Genomic DNA, 15,742 nt, shown 5'->3' on the forward strand with positions numbered 1-15,742 from the left:
ACACTCCTTGTGTTTTAGTGTCAACTGATTTGGGCCCCACTCTCCACCCAGGCCTACTAATCAATCAAAGATGTCTCCTGTTTCCACGGCAGTCGTAGCGGGGCCCCTGCACCCCCATAAATACACTAACAGCTTTCTTAAATATGTGACAAAATACCCTTAAAGTTTACAGGCTGGGCCTCTGTCTGCACCCCATTTTACCAGGGGAAAAATAGGCTCTACTTCTCTTCCACCTGCAATTGAATGGGGGAAGAGACAGGGAGGGAAGAGAGAGAGGGAGCGAGAAGGAGGGGGTACTTCCATAAAACACAAATAGGGTTACAACTGCATTCCTTCCTGCTGAGTTTTATCATTGCAGTGCTGAGTAAGTCACACACACAAACACACAAACACACACACACACACCTGCTCTAGATTGTCCAATTTGTTAGCCATAAGCTGCCCGCTGTGGGGGAGTGTAAACAACCTGATACCATCTATATGAGATAACCCTCCGCTACCTGAGCCTGAGAGACTCAACACACACACACCTCAGGAACAGTAGGTAAGGGAAACACGTTTGGAAATAAAGAATCAGGGAAAAGATTGACGTGAAGAGAAAACCAGAGAGAATGTTAAGTGACGGACAGAAAGATGGAATTGGAGGAAGAGAGAGAGAGGAAGTAGCATAGTCTTTATAGGTGTCATATGTGAAGGTTCAGGGTTATGATGCAAATGGAGTCCCTTTATAACGGTCTGTGTTGGTCTGTGGCTCTGTATACAGGTCAGGGGTTGTGCTTTTGGGTGAAAGGTCAGAGTTTACCTATACCACACAGGAAGTATGGGAATGCAATTAGAAAGAGACACCTTTGATTGACAGCTACAGCCACGATTAACCTTGCCCCCTTCTCTCTCCTCTGTCTGCTTCTGGTTTCTCACTTTAGCATTTGGGAGAAATAAAACTATTATCTTGTTCATGCTCTCTCTCTTCTACCACAGTACCTCTCACCTATTGATATTGCTATCTCCCTCTGGTTCTCACTTTCTTTCTCTCTCTTCTACAATCATGCTCTCTCTCTAGCTCACTCATACACACATAACACACAGACACACAGAGCTATCTGGTCTGATTTGAATACCTACGTACATCATTATAACTACTCTGATGTAGTAAGTAGACAAGAGCATTCGCTCAGTTTACAGACACATCTTTCTATCTCTATAGTCCATCTGACTCACAGGCTACAATTCCCAGTTTACACATTTTCCCCTGCCATACATGGTGCTGAATGATATCTTTTTTTAAACCCACACACTCCAATTCAGATCTGAGGGCAGAGGTGTCAAGCCCACAGGGGGCACAGGAGCCCCCTCAGATTTGTCTTGTTTAAAAATTGTTTGTTGTTTCTCTGTAATACTATTAGCCATGTATCAATTTTATGAAGTTGGCAATAGCTAGCCCAGATTGGGAACCTATCTCCCAACCTCAAATTTTGCTACCAAGAAGCTATTTCAGGCTATCAATCAAGTTAGAGTAGTTAGCTTGTCTAACTGGCTTAGCTGGCATGCCTGCTGGCAAGGATGGAAGACTTTAGAGGAGGAAGCAATTACTAAATGTACTGAATAAGACTCTCATTCCTGTCAATTGTTTATCCAGATTTTAGCCGATGCAAAGAATCATATTTACTTTATTTAAAAAAAATAACTACCAGTCAAGAAGATACAGACAGCTCACAAGAGGTTAGTTAGTTTTTCTTTTTTTTTGTCATTTTTTGTTGGGGGCGTTACAGGCAGAGGCTCAACTTTCACTGGGGACAGGGGGAACATGACACCCCCACATTCCCACATTTCAAAATTGTATTTTTGTCCCCTCCAGGTTTATCTTTCATAGATTCGGTGTGCTTTAGGACCATGCGGACACCACAGAGTGTGCAGACAGGCTGTTTGAAGGCAAAGCTATTATTATAGGAACAACACGGTGCTGCAGTCTGCAGCTGCTGTCTCTGTGTGTTGTGCTTTTTCTCCTGGTTGTAAAAGCAAGCAGAGCAGAAACTGGATACTCTTTATTTGACTGATGTAGCTGGTAAGGTAACTGTTGTTTAACTTAACAGAAAAAAAATATTTATTCCCAGTGGTGAGCTATTAATGTAACTGACATGTAACGTTAGCTAATGTTTCATTCCCTCTTGACTGAAGTTCTTTCTGCCTTGTGGCTACCACAGCCATTTCAGTTCTAGCTTCTAGCTATATATCATGTAGCAGCATCTAGCAGCTGTAGTGTGTATGGAAAGGTTGTGTAGCCTTTTAACCTTAACAGAAAATAACTTGGCTAGTTTTCACTAGTTGATGTACCATTAGAGATAGCCAGAAGTTGGCTAACATTAGCTAGCTAGCTCACTAACTTTAGCTATTATTTTTACCTCAATAACACTAGACCTGAATCAAATGATGAAATCAGCTATCACACCCTGAACATAGCTCAGGTAGTAGGAAGCTCTCTCATCCGTTTATACAGTCTTTTACTCAGCTGGCCCCTCCCCGGATTTTCTGCCCTTAACCTTGTTCTGAACACCTCCAAAAAGAATGACCATGTGGTTTGGTAAGAAGAATTCAGTTTGCTGCAGCTAGCGACTGGAACGAGCTGCAACAAGCACTCAAACTGGACAGTTTTATCTCAATCTCTTCATTCAAAGACTCAATCATAGACACTCTTACTGACAGTTGTGGCTGCTTTGTGTGATGTAATGTTGTCTCTACCTTTTTGACCTATGTGCTGTTGACTGAGCCCAATAATGTTTGTTTCATGTTTTTTGCTGCTACAATGTTGTGCTGCTACCATGTTGTTGTTATGTTGTGTTGCTACCATGCTGTGTTGTCATGTGTTGCTGCCTTGCTATGTTGTTCTCTTATAGGTCTCTCTTTATGTCGTGTTGTGTTGTCTTTCTTGTTGTGATGTGTGTTTGACCTAATTTTATATTGTATTTATTATTATTTTTTTAAATCCCAGGCCCCCGTTCCCGCAGGATGCCTTTTGCCTTTTGGTAGGCCGTCATTGTAAATAAGAATTTGTTCTTAACTGACTTGCCTAGTTAAATAAATGTTAAATAACAAATAAATAAAATATATTTCACCTGTCTTGTGCTTGTCTCCACCCCTCATCAGGTGTCTCCCATTTGTCCCCATTATCACCTGTGTATTTATACCTGCGTTTTCGGTTCGTCAATTGCCAGTTTATCTTGTCCAGTCAAGTCCTACCAGCATGTTTTCCCAGTTTTGAGTTTCTATTGTTGATGTTTTCTAGTCCTCACAGTTTTGACCATTCTGCCTGCCCTGACCCTGAGCCTGCCTGCCGTTCTGTACTTTTCTGACACTGCCATGGATTACTGACCTCTGCCTGCCCTTGACCTGTCGTTTGCTTGCCCCTTGTTTTGTAAATAAATATCTGTGATTCGAACTGTCTGCATCTGGGTCTTGTCCTGATACCAACGGCCAAACGATTGAAGACCAATATTCTGACGTTTTTTGACAGCGCAATGTGAGTTTTTATTAGAGTCCGTATAGCAGCGTTATTAATCTGTCAGTTTCCCTAGTTAATTCCCTACTTTTCACACTGACATGGTATTAACAGCATTACAGGCTTCACTGTCATGGTGCACAGTCAGTACACAACAATATGCTCATCATGTCAGGATCAGATGGTGACAGGTGTCCATGTAGGGTCAGACAGTCAGGGAAGACCAGTCTACGGAGCTCAGGGGAATTTTACAGTATATTACAACAATCAGTGAATGGATACAAAGTTCCATCTTGAGTTGATGGGTAGGCTACAGTCTGGGATCTGGGAATAATGGTCATTTCAATTATTGAACCATTGATTCTATTGGATAATATAATGTATAATTGTACACCAAGGTAATTCGTTGGCATGCCTCATCTGAGCAGGATCAGATGGTGACAGGTCTCAGCAGGATCAGACAACCCGGGGGAGACCAGTCTGTGACGGCGCAGAGGTGAACTTTTGCAGATACAACACTTTATTCTCTCTGGGCAGCAAACACTGGACAAGCCAGAAACTTCAGAGATTGAAACTATTTAAGGCAGTCTAACAAACCTCTAAAGTTAATTTCCAAACTGTATCAAGGGTTGATCGAGGCTTGACACATAACATGTCAATAAAAATGTGAGGAAGACACTATTGATTATAATAAATGTATACAGACAATTTTTTTATTTAACCAGGCAAGTCAGTTAAGAACAAATTCTTATTTACAATGACAGCCTAGGAGCAGTGGGTTAACTGCCTTGTTCAGGGGCAGAATGACAGATTTGTACCTTGTCAGCTCAGAGATTCAATCTAGCAACCTTTCGGTTACAGGCCCAACACTCTAACCACAAGGCTACCTGCCACCCCAAAACATTACCCATTAACAATCTACTGGCAAATCCTTTTCAATCTTTGTCATATGAAGAGAAATTATAGATAAAATGTATCGTTGCTCATCAGCCATGGGACATGAACATTAAACAACAAGTCGGAAATCGCAAATTCAACAATCAGGGGTTTGGAAGGAATCAATGGCTAACTGCAAGCAAAGCAATCACTATTTTGCTTCCCCTGCCTGTTATTTGACTGAGAGGGTGTGTGGTCCAAATCTGGGTTTAAGGATTTAAAACATCTGTCTGAAAGTCTCTCTTTTCCAAGCTCAAGAAGACGGCGTACGAAAACATGTTTTTACTAGCCTGAGTAATAATACTCTACACCACAATTCATATAAATAAATGATGTGTCTGGTGTTGGCTTACATTGGCCTGCCAGTTTTGATAGTCGTGTAATTCTCAACTTGAGAATTCCTTGTTATGTAGAGAGACACGGAAGCCCAGCTAGCCTAGCTAGTTTGTAGCCTAGATGCCTCTGGGACAATGTGGACCGCCCAGACTTTCAATGTAGCAACTGTTTGATTGCAGAGGACTACAGGGGCGAAGTGGCTACTCTTAGCAAACAAGTGGCGAACCTACACAAGCTACTGGGGAATCCACTCCTTCCTACATTTTCTTCTACCCAAGTAGCCGGACGCCTCTCTGGTATGGTGGATGTGTCGCCACCGTGTAGGCTCTCCACAGCCAACTGGCCGGCACTCTGCAGGGATCCCTCCCCGAAGGGGTCTCTACCTTCCCTGGAGAACGGAGATAGTAGAATGCTCCTGGAGAGCATTTTACTCTTCCTGGGGTTCACACAAAACATGAAACATGACATAATACAGAACATTAATAGACAAGAACAGCTCAAGGACAGAACTACATACATTTTTTTAAGGGTACACGAAGCCTACATATCAATACATACACACAAACTATTTTGGTCAAATAGGGGAGAGGCATTGTGCCGTATGGTGTTACTTTATCTGTTTTTTTAAACCTGGTTCACTGTTTATTTGAGCAATATGAGATGGAAGGAAGTTCCATGCAATAATGGCTCTATATGATACTGTACGCTTTCTTGAAATTGTTCTGAATTTGGAGACTGTGAAAAGACCCCTGGTGGCATGTCTGGTGGGGTAAGTGTGTGTGTCAGAGCTGTGTGTAAGTTGACTATGCAAGCAATTTGGGATTTTCAACACATGAATGTTTCTTAAGAAGTGATGCAGTCACTCTCCTCAACTCTTAGCCAAGAGAGACTGGCATGCATAGTATTTATATCAGCCTTTGATTACAATTAAGAGTAAAACGTGCCGCCCTGTTCTGGGCCAGCTGCAACTGAACTAGGTATTTCCTTGCAGCACTGGACCACACGACTAGACAGTAATCAAGATTAGTCAAAACTAGAGCCTGCAGAACTTTATTTTTGGAGTGTGGTGTAAAAAAAAGCAGAGCATCTCTTTATTACAGACAGACCTCGCCCCATCTTTACAATCATTGGTAAGGGCAAGTAATTTAGTCTCCACAACTTGTTCAACAGCCACACCACTCATTTCCAGAATCAGCTGAGCTCTAGAACTTAGGGAATGATTTGAGTTCTATGAGATAGATAGCTCTGAATCCATGAAATGGCTGAGGTTGAAAGGCCATAACACATACTTTTGTTCAACAACAGGTTATGGTCAATAATATCAAAGGCTGCCCTGAAATCTAACAGTACAGCTCCCACAATCTTCTTACATCCAATTTCTTTCAACCAATCATCAGAAATTTGTGTCAGTGCAGTACATGTTGAATGCCTTTCTCTAGAAGCATGCTGAAAGTCTGTTGTTAATTTGTTCAGAGAATTAGCACTGTATTTTCCAAAAGTTTGCTAAGAGTTGGCGGCAAGCTTATAGGTCTGCTGTTCGAACCAGTAAAGGCTGCTTTACCGCTCTTGGGTAGCGGAATTACTTTTGCTTCCCTCCAGGCCTGAGTACAAAGACTTTCCTCTAGGCTCAGATTAAATATATGACAGATAGGAGTGGCTATAGAGTCAGCTACCATCCTCAGGAACTTTCCATCTAAGTTGTCAATGCCAGGTTTGTCATTATTGATTGATAACAATAATTTTCCACCCTCCCACACTAACTTCTTTCATTATTAGTTTTTTTATTCATGAATACAATGGCTCACTGTTCATTGTTGGTATTTCCTGCCTTACCTCTACCTCTCGCTATCGTCCCACCTCGACAACAGCCAGTGAAATTGCAGGGCGCCAAATTCAAAGCAGAAATCCCATAATTAAAATTCCTCAAACATACAAGTATTATACACCGTTTTAAAGATACAATTATTGTATCTCCAACCACAGTTTCCGATTTCAAAAAGGCTTTACTGTGAAAGCACACCATGCGATTATGTTAGGTCAGCGCCTAGTCACAGAAAACCATACAGCCATTTTCCAGCCAATGAGAGGGCTCACAAAAGTCAGAAATAGCGATTAAATGAATCACTAACCTTTGATGATCTTCATCAGATGACACTCACAGGACTTCATGTTACACAATAAATGTGTGTTTTGTTTGATAAAGTTAATCTTTATGTACAAAAACCTCAGTTGAAATTGGCGAGTTATGTTCAGAAATGCATTGTCTCAAACAAACATCCGGTGAAAGTGCAGAGAGCCACATCAAATTACAGAAATACTCATCATAAACATTGATATAAGATACAAGTGTTTAACATATGATTAAAGATAAACTTCTCCTTAATGCAACCGCTGTGTCAGATTTTAAAAAGGCTTTAAGACAAAAGCAAACCATGCGATTATGTTAGGTCAGTGCCTAGCCACAGAAAACCATACAGCCATTTTCCAACCAAGGAGAGGTGTCACAAAAGTCAGAAATAGCGTTAAAATTAATCACTTACCTTTGATGATCTTCATCTGATGGCACTCCCAGGTCTCCATGTTAGACAACAAATGTTTGTTTTGTTCAATAAAGTTCTTCTTTATGTCCAAATACCTCCGTTTTGTTGGTACATTTAGTTCAGAAATCCAAAGGCACAATGTGCACTCTCAACACCAAGACGAAAAGTCAAAAAAGTACAATAAAAAATAGTAGAAACATGTCAAATGATGTTTACAATCAATCATCAGGTTGGTTTTGTCATAATTAATCAAAAATATTTAAACCGGACAAAAGAGGCTGACGTTTGGCAACTCGAACCTTCAGCTCCCTCCACAGATTTTCTATGGGATTACGGTCTGGAGACTGACTTCTGTCTCTCATTGTTCAAATAAACCTACCATTAAAATTATAGACTGATAATTTCTTTGTCAGTGGGTAAACGTATGAAATCAGCAGGGGATCAAATACTATTTTCGCTCAATTGACCAGAAACATATTTTCTGCCCTGGATCCGGAGGTTCTGGCGCCTTCTTACTTAGGGGTTTCCGATTCGAGATCGGATCCGGAGGTACTTGCGCCTTCGTTCTCTGTTCTCTCTCTGTCCGGTGGCTTCTACCTCGGGTTCAGATCCTCAGAGTTCCCACCCTCATCAGACCGTGAGGCTGTCTGAGAGACCGGCCCATTCAACATCCACGATGGATACTACAGCCGGCTCGGGTCCCATTGGGCCCCACCGCCCTTCAGTCCTCGGGGGTCTTCTAAACCACTAAACGGGAAAGATCTCCCTGGCTGTTTCAACAGCTGTCATCATCGGCAGCTCTATGGTGAGAAATATCTTGGTTCCCAGTGCAAGAAAATTACATTGTCATGAAGTTGCCCTGTTGGTGAGGTTTATGACCCCCATAAATACCTTTCCACCTTTTCTCTCTCTACTCTACAGATTGGACTCTTGGAAAGCCCTTTGTTAACATAGAGAGAGTCTGGTAACATCAAAAGGTTGTGAACGGAACCATATTTCGTTAATCCAACCAGTTGAAAAAATCTGTTGGTACTTAAAGAATATGATGTCAGATCAGTTGTTGTCTGAGACATTATTACTGCTGATAAGATCACATAAACTGTTTCTTGGAAAGTTTACATATTCTAGTTATCAGATTCACATGGAATTGTTGTGCAATTTAAATGTTTAAATGTGAAACTATTTGTGAAAATACTAAATGTAATTTATCTTCTAAATGAGAGAATTGTTTTCATAAGTGACCTATGCTCACTCGGTGGCCCGGCCCAAGTGAACACGCATTGGTTGTGAACTATGAAACATGCCCTTCTCTTCCCCACTACAAAAGCCCATTGACGAAACATTGTGTTCCCGATGACGTGAGGACTGCTGTCCATACGTTTAAAAGGGCTAATGTCAACTACAGAACTAAACCATTCTTAGCGTGAGCTACGGTTGCAAACGGTTGAACGACTACAACCTAACGAAATTAACATTGTGTTCCCGAGGGCGTGAGGACTGCTGTCCATATGTTTAAAAGGGCTAATTTCAATGTGCAGGTGACAATCGACACGCTGGAAGGATACATTTTGACTATACCAGCCAGAATATAACATCAGCTTATAGTATGGCAACTTGATATGAACTTTGAACTCTGTTCTACCACAAGACATATTCTTCAAAGAACAAAGGAGATCTCTGCTGGGCAACCCAGCCTTCCATCGTCGACCAATCTACCGAAGCGCAGCTCAGAGTAAATATTTCTTGCATTTTGCTTTTCTGAATGGGCAGTTATTTAGAATGCAGAAGATTCTGTATTTATGATAACATAGCTTCATAAGGTCCAATAGAGACCCAATCCTTTTGTTTAGTCTTCCCGCACTTTCATTCAAACCCAACCCCCTATCTTTGTGTAACCAGCCATCATAGCGGTTCCGTCCACTAGGGACGTTTTCTTGTATGACATACAGTAATTAGTAATCAATGTATGATCCATCCTGTGTGTATGTAATACTGAGTGATTATTTAGGTATTTAGTAAATAAATATTCAACCAAATTTTGTATTGCTGATTCAACCTGTTAGCCAGGGATCTTGAAGATAACCAAGAATTTTACGACGTTCAGTTGAGACTGAATAAGGTGACGATTGTTAATTGACTGCTATTGATATAAAAGATTACTAGGTATTTAAGAGTTTATTCGGAAGACAACAGCCCTATAAATATTATTCCGTGGTGCCCCGACTTCCTAGTTAATTACATTTACATGATTAGTTAAATCAGGTAATACTAATTACAGAGAATTTATTTGATCAAATAGCATGTCATATATCACTTCATCCATAGAAAAGGCACGACGACATCATGAGGGCTAGCATGGAATTTCTGAACATTTTAAAGAACTGATTCTAGCATTGAAAGATTCCAAAAAGCAGCCAATCATTTCAGGTCGAGTACCATTGTTGGGCTGTGGGTGTGAAAGATTCAGCAGGCTACTGGCATTACACATCTGGATAAAAGATTGCTGTAGCTCTGTTGGAATCACTTTTATACATAACTTTGACACCTTCTGGAAACAGAAAGTACGTTACAGGAAATCATCTTGGCCCCTTGACTCTGTGGTGAATACCTCTGTTGATCCTACAGCTATTGTATGCATTAATCATGTGCCTATGAACCAGAGTTACACTGTTAGCACTGAGGCGGTGTGCACCAGTAGGAAGTCCACTGTGTGTAGCTCAGCTCCAATATAAATAACATGAGCAAGTCTACTTCTGATAAGCTTCCCAGTATAGCATTAAAAACAATTAACCCTTATGTGATGTTTGGAACTGTGGGATCCATTTTCAATGTTTACTAAAAGAAAAATGATACCATTAATTATTTTTTCAACCTGAGACTCATTGGCCTTGGCTCATTTTCTGTGAAGAACATGTCAAATAACACATTTTCATTGAGTGCACTCTGTGCACCCCCCCTACACGTTGATATTCCATATGTGGTGTTCGGGTCCAATGTCCAATGTCTCCCTGCCTGTCTGCCTGTCTCCCAATTTTTTTCTCACTCTTTACCCTTTGTAGTGTGTGAAACTACACAATGGAACCTGCACAATGTTATTACAATACATTATTTCAAAACATTATTTCAATACATTGTAAAAAATGCTGTAAATGCTGTTTCCCACACTCTACCCCAGCCAAGTGCAAATTGGGGGAGGGACACAACAATAAAATTATTATTATTATAAATAATAAAAATGGCAAAAATAAATAATTTTGCAAGGAGAGAAGCTGGTGTGGAAAGCGCATCTTTCCAAATTTTCCAAATATGAGGATTGTCATGACTTTACTTTCATTAATTTGATGACTGTTATTTGTTTAATCAACTAACTAAAGAGTTACCATCTCCTGAATTATACTCTGTAAGGTATATATCCATTTAATCGATAAACAGTCATCTTATTTTTATATTTTTTTTATTTTACCTTTATTTAACTAGGCAAGTCAGTTAATAACCTCTTGATCCTACTTGAGACGCAGACGTCCCAACTAGAGCTCTGGAAATGCAAATGCGCTACGCTAAACGCTAATAGTATTAGTTAAAACGCAAACGTTCATTAAAATACACATGCTTGGTATTGAATTAAAGCTACACTCGTTGTGAATCCAGGCACCAAGTCAGATTTTTAAAATGCTTTTCGGCGAAAGCATGAGAAGCTATTATCTGATAGCATGTAACACCCCAAAAGACCCGTAGGGGATGTAAACAAAAGAATTAGCATAGTCGGCGCTACACAAACCGCACAATAAAATATAAAACATTCATTACCTTTGACCATCTTCTTTCTTGGCACTCCTTGATGTCCCATAATCAATACTGGGTCTTTTTTCCGATTAAATCGGTCCATATATAGCCTAGATATCGATCTATGAAAACTGTGTGATAAACGGAAAAAAATAGCGTTTCATAACGTAACGTCATTTTTTAAAAGTTAAAAAGTCGACGATAAACTTTCACAAAACACTTCGAAATACCTTTCTAATGCAACTTTAGGTATTACTACACGTTAATAAGCTATAAAAATCATCAGGAGGAGATGTAAATTCGATAGCTGGTCGTCTGGAAAAAATGTCCGGAAAAACACAGAGCCGATGCATCAAGTTGGTGGTCGGAGGGAATCGGTTCCCTTTGGTCGGATCTAATCAAATCAGAATCAAATGAGAAGACTCTATACATCCTGTGGACGCTGTAGGTACTGCAACCTCGGCCTCATTTAATACGGTTCACCTTTAACAATGGGTTGAAGTGGTGCATGGATATTTTTTTCCATCTCCAGTGATCAGATTTTCCTGCGCTTTTCGATGAAACAGACGTTCTGTTATAGTCACAGCCGTGATTTAACCAGTTTTAGAAACGTCTGAGTGGTTTCTATCCACACATACTAATCATATGCATATACTATATTCCTGGCATGAGTAGCAGGACGCCAAAATGTTGCGCGATTTTTAACAGAATGTTCGAAAAAGTAGGGTGTCGGCTTAAGAGGTTTTAAGAATAAATACCTATTTTCAATGACAGCCTAGGAACAGTGGGTCAACTGCCTTTTTCGGAGGCAGAACGACAGATTTGTACCTTGTCAGCTCGGGAATTCGATCTTGCAACCTTTCGGTTACTAGTCCGACGCTCTAAACACTCTTATCATATCATCATTATGAACATCGTAACCTCATGCATCTGCAAAAAAAAAAAAAAAACTTACTCACGATTCAGTACTACACCAATTGGTTTAATTATTTATGACTAAAATTACTAGATGACTAAAATGAGAATAACAGAGCGACACGCTTGTAAGGTATGGGTCGCGGACCTGATCATGGCGGGTCGCGACAAGTACATTCATCATTATTGAATGAATTACTGGAATTGATTTGGCCAAGTGCAACTGCGGTCTCTGTTCAGTGCAGTCTCTGTTCAGTGCAGTCTCTGTTCAGTGCGGTCTCTGTTCAGTGCGGTCTCTGTTCAGTGTGCTCTCTGCTTAGCAGCGGTCTCTGCTCAGTTTGGCAACTTACAAGAGCTTTTTTTCATGCAGTTTTCTTTAAGATCACTCCGCGACACACGCGGTGCACTCACAGCTGTCATCAAATGGACTCATGCTAGCAACAAGTTCTGACTGAGCTCAATCGCCATGAAACGCAAATACACCCATGAGTTTCTCTCTCTTCATACTAACTTTGAGAAACAGCGAGGTGCGCCGGGCGATGGTTTTGTGTCCGGAAGTGCTTAGTAATGAGTCAATCAAAATGATCAAATTAATATCACGACACGTCCTGACCAAACATCCACAGTATGACGGCAAAGCCAGGGTGTTCTTCCAGACCAGGGCAGAAAGCTTCCGGGAAAAGTGCTTCGACAGTGGAAAAGTAAGTCAACTATCAAGGTACTGTTGTAATTTTATAACATGTGATGATAAACAGAAATAAAGGAGTACTAACTCTCATAGTAGTAGATGTGAATTTTTCTGTCAAACAATCCCCTGGCCATGTACACAGCTAATAGGTAACATTAGCCAAAGCAAGCTAGCTACTGATAGTGCAACCCTAAGTAACAGTACAGATGAAGGTTGAAAAATGATCAGGCCTACTGTACATCTTACTGTAGAAATTGTTGTTGAAATCAAGTCTAGGTTGGAACCGTTGTTGTTAAAATACAAGTCATAATTTTTATTCTGAACTGGAATAAACTGATTGAAGCAAGTTCATTTTTGAGGGAAACACACTCATACATTTCTGGGTTGCTCATCTACATGAGGAAGTGGTCTCCTGCCTAACTGAGAAAGCAATAGATGTTCTGATCCAGTTTGGCACCACATAGCTTTTTAAAATGTCATGCAAGTCAGGGTTCTCAACTCTGACATACTTAAAAAACAGGTATCGAAACAGTCTCAATGCTGAGCATGACTTCAGTGTCACACTGTCAAAAACAGAGCCCAGAATAGACATGCCTGTTGAAAACTTTAACCAGCCACACACCTCTCATTAGGACTGTGTATGTGTGTGTGTGTGTGTGTGTGTGTGTGTGTGTGTGTGTGTGTGTGTGTGTGTGTGTGTGTGTGTGTGTGTGTGTGTGTGTGTGTGTGTGTGTGTGTGTGTGTGTGTGTGTGTGTGTGTGTGTGTGTGTTTTTCTGGTCTACATCCATGTGATGTGACCAATCAGTTTATTCCAGTTCAGAATACAAATTATGACTTGTATTTTAACAGCAACAGTTCCAACCTAGACTTTCTTTCATCAATAATTTCTACAGTAATTGCAGCTGCAAGATACTTGGGATATGTCTCTATAAGCTTGGCACATCTAGCCACTAAGATTTCTGCCCATTCTTCAAGGCAAAACTGCTCCAGCTCCTTCAAGTTGGATGGGTTCCGCTGGTGTACAGCAAACTTTAAGTCATACCACTGATTCTCAATTGGATTGAGGTCTGGGCTTTGACTAGGCCATTCCAAGATATTTAAATGTTTCCCCTTAAACCACTCAAGTGTTGCTTTAGCAGTATGAGCAGGGTCATTGTCCTGCTGGAAGGTGAACCTCCGTCCCAGTCTAAAATCTCTGGAAGACTGAAACAGGTTTCCCTCAAGAATTTCCATGTATTTAGCACCATCGATCATTCCTTAAATTCTGACCAGTTTCCCAAACCCTGCCGACGATGTTGTTCTTGGGGTGATGAGAGGAGTTGGGTTTGCGCCAGCCATAGTTTTTTCGTTGATTGCCAAAAAGCTCCATTTTAGTCTCATCTGACCAGAGTACCTTCTTCCATATGTTTGGGGAGTCTCCCACATGCCTTTTGGCGAACACCAAAAATGTTTTCTTATTTTTTTCTGGCCACTCTTCCGTAAAGCCCAGCTCTGTGGAGTGTACCTATGGTGATCCTATGGACAAAGTGGTCCTATGGACAGATACTCCAATCTCCACTGTGGAGCTTTGCAGCTCCTTCAGGGTTATCTTTGGTCTCTTTGTTGCCTCTCTGATTAATGCCCTCCTTGCCTGGTTCATGAGTTTTGGTGGGTGGCCCTCTCTTGGCAGGTTTGTTGTGGTGCCATATTCTTTCCATTTAAAAAAAATGGATTTAATAGTGCTCCGTGGGATGTTCAAAGTTTCTGATATTTTTTTAGAACCCAACCCTGATCTGTACTTCTCCACAGCTTCGTCCCTGACCTGTTTGGAGAGCTCCTTGGTCTTCATAGTGCCGCTTGCTTGGTGGTGCCCCTTGCTTAGTGGTGTTGCAGGCTCTGGGTCCTTTCAGAACAGGTGTATATATATACTGAGATCATGTGACAGATCATGTGACACTTAGATTGCACATGTGTGGACTTTATTTAACTAATTATATGACTTCTGAAGGTCTGATCTGACCCATTCTGATCCTCACAGGACAGTCATGACAGGATCATGTCTCTGTCAATTCGGAGTCTGACAGTGATTTGGAAAAAAAGGATGAGATTGAGCCTCAGCCAGCCCCAGGACCAGCCCGTCAGCAGCCAGCCCAGGACCAGCCCGTCAGCAGTGACTCCTGTGGCGGGCCGGGCACAGTGCACGCTAACCAAGGTTGCCAAGTGCACTGTGTTTCCTCCGACACATTGGTGCGGCTGGCTTCCGGGTTGGATGCGCGCTGTGTTAAGAAGCAGTGTGGCTTGGTTGGGTTATGTGTCGGAGGACGCATGACTTTCAACCTTCGTCTCTACCGAGCCCGTACGGGAGTTGTAGCGATGAGACAAGATAGTAGCTACTAAACAATTGGATACCATGAAATTGGGGAGAAAAGGGGGTAAAATTAAAAATATATATATTTTAAAAAATTACAGATAAGCAAACTTAGGCATGACATACCAGCAACAAACGCTGACACATCACACCCAGGTATATCTGAACAAATTATGCAAGACAAGCATTGTATTTCTGATTTCTGTTAAGTGACTGTAGAAGAGGTGAAAATAATTATTGTTGTCTATCAACAATGACAAGCCATCGGGGTCTGACAATCTGGATGGAAAATTACTGAGAATAATAATATTACCACTCCTATTTGCCATATCTTCAATTTAAGTCTACTAAACAGTGTGTGCCCTCAGGGCTGGAGGGAAGGAAAAGTCATTCCGCTACCCAAGAAAATGAAAGCCCCATTTACTGGCTCAAATAGCCGACCAATCAGCCTGTTACCAACCCTTAGTAAACTTCTGGAAAAAATGGTTTGACCAGATACAATGCTATTTTACAGTAAACAAATTGACAACAGACTTTCAGCTCTCTTATAGGGAAGGACATTCAACAAGCACAGCACTTACACATCTATCACCAATATCACTCTTACCGTTATTGATATTGATCTTCTACATAATATATATTATTTTGTTCTTTCTTTACTGGCATTGACACTTGTTATTTTGTTCTTTATATTGACACTATT

General features: G+C 41.0%; 1 pseudogene; it reads left to right on the top strand.

Moving 5' to 3' along the window:
* LOC121847341 overlaps positions 1–15,742 on the top strand; it is a 162,671-nt pseudogene that overhangs the window by 122,638 nt on the left and 24,291 nt on the right.

Source organism: Oncorhynchus tshawytscha, linkage group LG01 (assembly GCF_018296145.1).
Source record: "Oncorhynchus tshawytscha isolate Ot180627B linkage group LG01, Otsh_v2.0, whole genome shotgun sequence".
Taxonomy (NCBI): Eukaryota; Metazoa; Chordata; class Actinopteri; order Salmoniformes; family Salmonidae; genus Oncorhynchus; species Oncorhynchus tshawytscha.